Genomic DNA, 5,183 nt, shown 5'->3' on the forward strand with positions numbered 1-5,183 from the left:
GGTGGGAATATGATATTCTATGGTTGTGCCATTGATTTCATTTATTCAATTGTATTTTTGGTTTGATAAAAATGCATGGTAAGATGTTGGAAAATTATTTTGGAAAAAGTGTATATGGGTTTCGGCCTAGGGCATTAATAAAGGGCTGTGAGTTGTATTTTGTTCTTTGATTTTTGTTTTTGAATTATTGAGTAATGAACATGTTAATTGTAATAATTTCATGTTATTATGTCATATAGAATTTGGCCATATGTGCATATTGTGGTTTAGAAACATATTAGGATAAATTGTTCAATTGTTAAAAGAATTATAAGCATGGTTTAAGCATCTTTTATGATTTTATATGTTTGCTAATTTTTATTGTTTTAGAGTGGTTTTATTTTATTCATTAAATTATCTTGCATGCTAATTGTAATATTAAAATGCATAAAGTGTAGAAGCATGTTTTTTTAATTTGTTAAAATTGTGGAAAAGGATTATGAGTATGTTTAGAATGTGATGTGAATTTATGCTTGTTGATTTTAATTATTTTTGTAAAGGTGATTTGCAAAGATAATTTAAAAGAAAAAAAAATATGTCTTGAGTTCAAAATTTAAAACTAAGATGAGTAAATGTGTAAGTTTGGTACATATGTCTTGCATTTTAAACTATGACATATGGTGAAATTTTAGTATTTAATGGTTGTGAAAGTTGAAATTTAAAAATGCTTAAAATTTGGCTTTATTGAAAATATACATATTGTGAGATCTCTTACAAAATTTGACTAAGTATGAATAATGTGATTTTATGACCTAATAATTAATAGAAAAGAAAATAAATATGTCACATTTTATTAGTCTAAAGAAAAATATTATTTTCTTAATTTTGCCAAATTAAAAAGTGCTTTGATAAAATTAATTAATTATATTGAAAGTGGGTATCCACAACAAGTTATTAAATAAAAAACAAGTTTTTTATTTTGTACAATTTAAGCTATAATCATTATGAGTAAAATAATTTTTTGTATGGCTTTGGTATAATTTAAAGGAATAAATAATAGTAACTAAGTTGGTAATTTATTTTAAGATTTGTAATGCTTGCTGATTTTTTGTGAAATTAACAAGAAAATGAGAGTTAATATTACCAACTTTAAGCAAGTTTTTAAGAGTGGTCTCATGTACGCATGTTACATGCAATAGTACTTTTATGCGCAATTACATGTTATTTGGTTAAATGCATGATGGTTGATTAAAAATCATTAAAGATTAATTAATAGAAACAACATTATTCTTTTGTGATTTTATGTGAGACTAGAAGTATGTTTATGTTAGAGCTAAGTTGTTGTGCAACTTGTGTGGGTTAGGCGCCACGTGTGCATGGCCCATGCACACGTGGGATATGCTTGTATATTATGTGTAGCTCTACTTGATATTAAGAAGAGTGTTTGATTGATTATTCTAGGTTCTTTGTGAAGCTAACTCACCATTTTATAGCTTGGACTTGAGGTAAAGAAGTTAATTAGATTCTTATGTGCTATGTTTGAATGTTAAGAATTGATCTTGATATCATGAGATGAATTGTATGTTATTGATATGATGTATGGTTGTATTCATAGAGCAAAGTGTTGTTAGCTTGCTCAACGCGACACAACAATACGAGTTACTAAGGTATGACACAACTCATAGGGCAGACGCACCAACAGGCCTGAGGGCAAGATGAGGTTATTCTGGGACATGAGATCCTGATTACGTGAAAGAGATATAACTTATATGTTTATGTTTTTTATCATATGAAGATTATGTTTACTATGGAATATTTATTTTCGGTTTAATTTTATGATGTTGAGATTTATTTTATGATTATTGATTGTATTCATGCTTGTACTTCGTTACAGGAGTTTTGGCTCACCCCTTTACTTTCCCCCTTTCAAGTAGACGATAGGATTTCTGTTTGGCACGCATGGTGATCTGGGGAGTTCCAAAGTTAAGTGTGTATGTTGTGGGGAGCAATGAACGAAAACAATTTAGGAACGCCAACAAACATATTATTAGTTTTATCATTTTTTTTATTTAACATTCGGTGGGACTTTTGTTATTTTCTCTTATGAGATGCATAAAAGAAATTATATTTTGTTTTAAACAAATGGGACCATATTGAATGTTTTAAAAAGGCCCCACTGAACCATTGCTTATTTGTTAGCATTTTTCTAAATAAGCATAAACAATAGTCGTTGGCAAATGATTGTAAGATAGGTCGTTTTACAGTTTTGTGCCTTGTGAAATGTCTTTCTTGGAAGAAATGGGTTCCATAAGTTGTTGCAAAGTTAGGATGAAAGCGTTCATTAAATCTCAATATGAAAAAGCATGGAGGCTAGTTCTAACCGGTTGGTCACAACCTATCAAGACAAATTCCACAACTAATAGATCAAAGGTAAAATCTGAACATGATTGGACGGTTGTTGAAGATAAATTTTCAAGTTATAATAATAAAACAGTACATGCTATTTTCAATGGTTTTGATGAGGGATACATTAAATTAATTTCATCTTATGAATATGCCAAAGAGACTTGGAAAATTCTTCAAACTCAATTTAAAGGAATTGCTGATGTCAAGCGCTCTAGGCTTGCTATGTTGACCACAAGATTTGAAAATCTTCGTGTAACACCCTACTTTTTGGGCACCGTTTAGACAAATGGGTCTTGAAAGTGCTCCTTGTGAAGAATAGGGTTATAATATTTTATTATCTGGAAACCAATTTTCATGATGAGATTGTTAGCCAAAAATATGAAAAGAGTGGTTGTGAGCAAATCAAAACTCTCGGTCTCGGACCTAACAAAAAATCCACGGTCAAGGGAAAAATATCAGATGATAAAATTTAAGGAAAATAATTATGGAAAATATTGAGATATTGTTAATTTCAATGGATTCTTGGAAAGATAATTTTTAGTGCATTTTAGTAAAAGAAAAATGCTTAATTGAGCCTAAGTGTAGAAATTATTTTTCCACCAAAAAACTATAGTGTATTAATAAAATTTTGGTGTTAACATTTATTAATTAACTTAGGTTAATTAAGATTAAACTACCTGATGTAACCGTTTTTATGGTGGGCAAATACCATGTAAACAGTTTAAGTTTATATTATAAAAAAAAAAAGAAGAAGAAAAAGGAAATTTTGTTTCCATAAACCTTATATTTTCCCTCAACCCAATTGTCCACCTCTCTATCTCTGATTCTCTCATTTGTATAAAAAGAAATACTCAGCTCATTTTCTCTCTTTCCCTATCAAAGAAAAAAGAAAATAAAAGTGTTGAAGCATTTGAAACAAGTTTCCTCTCCTTCTTCTTCTTCCTTCTCTTGGCTGAGCCTCTAGGCTCCTCCATATCCATTTGTTTCTGAGTTTGTACTCACTTAAAAGCCAAGTTTAGAAGTTTAAGAAGTTGCATGAAATTTTTTCAAGGGTTTCGTAGGATATGCATGTGTTCTAGAACATTCAAGAGGTAAGCTAAGCTTGAGCTTTGTGTTAACCCTATAATTTAGTACTTTAGAAATTATTTTTTGTTAATGTTTTATAGTTTATTTTGCTTAATTTCAGTATGTTTTGCAGTTTTAAAAGTTATAGGAGCAAGCAATAGAAATGCAAGAATAATTGAGGAAGAAAGAAGAAATGTAGTGAAGAATCAGGATTCAGCATCACGATGGCCAGTATCAGTGTCGCGATGCTGAGTGAAAATTCGGAAAATGGAAACTACTCTTTTTGTTTCTTGTTCTTGCAAATTTCAACCTAGGCTATAAAGGTCTTGGAGGAGCACGAATTTTGGCAGACTTTTAGAGAGAGAAAGTAACTCACAAGTCCTAGAGTGAGGAGAAAGAAGAGAATCAAAGTTTTGAAGATTAGCGGAGTTTATCGCCAAGAGTTTTCATCTTTCATTGTACACTTCATGATGATGAATTTGTTTATGATATTTTTATGGTTTACACTAGTCCTATCACGAGCTAATTTCATATTCTAGGATTGCAATTGGAACTTGATATGTAGCTTGAATTTGTTATTTGATCTTAATTCTAAAATAAATATTAGGTTGTTCATTCAATTTTATGCTTAATGAATCTGATTAATTGGCCACTAATTAGATTGATAAGGGAACCTTAAGGAACTTGGAAAAGAGAATTTTGTGTTTGACCATGAATAGAATGATGTATGATCACTGAGTAAAATCTTTGAGTTTCACATAGGATAGGAATATACCTGTGGGGCATATATAACTTTAAATGAACCTGTGCTTAATGAATTTTATGCTAATTTGATTATCATAGGAATATAGATAATTTATTAGATAAGATAATTTTTCATGACCGTCTGGAGAGGGTTGTGAATATTTGTGGATTCCTTGTTAACATCTTGTATGGATTGATAGAATTGAGTGAGATTAATTATGTTCAAGTTAAATATTGAGGAAAAATTGTATTACTATGTTTCTCTAACATTTGATTAATTGTTATTTTTAATTTGCTTATTTTAATATTTAATTATATTATTTTTTGGATAAAAACAACAAGAAATAATTTTAGTACTTGACAAAGTTTGGTGATAAATTATCTTTGGGATCGATAATCTACTTTCACTCTATTACTTGTTGCGATAGCGTGCACTTGCGTGGTCTAGAAATGACACAACAAGTTTTTGGCGTCGTTGTCGTGAAATTTAATTAATAAACTTGTGTTGATATTAATACCAATCTATCTTGTTCTTAATTCAAACTTTTTGTAATGACCCACTAATCTAGACTTTTGGACCATTAACGAAACTATACATAAAATCCTTAATAGAACTTACATTTGCGAAAATACCACAATTTTATTAAGTAACTTGTAAAAATAAAAGTTACTTACATAAATACCAAAAAGGATATGGGATCCCATTGTCTTTAAAAACAAAACATGATTTAAAATAAAAAAGACATTACATAAATCGTGCGGAAAATACATGTAAAAAAAAAAATTAAAATAGAAACTACATCCTCAAATCGAATAACGCTCGGCTCCTTGACTCCATTCACCATCGATACACATTCTCTAAGCGTTCACGAATCTACCGCCTCTTAAAGCTATTTTCCTGCACATAAAACAAAAATGAATGAGCCTAATGCTCAGCAAGGAAAATCTAACACATAGTCATAAACATAATTTCATAAGAAACATAAAGA

The sequence above is a fragment of the Humulus lupulus genome, chromosome 1, assembly GCF_963169125.1.
Source record: "Humulus lupulus chromosome 1, drHumLupu1.1, whole genome shotgun sequence".
NCBI lineage: Eukaryota > Viridiplantae > Streptophyta > Magnoliopsida > Rosales > Cannabaceae > Humulus > Humulus lupulus.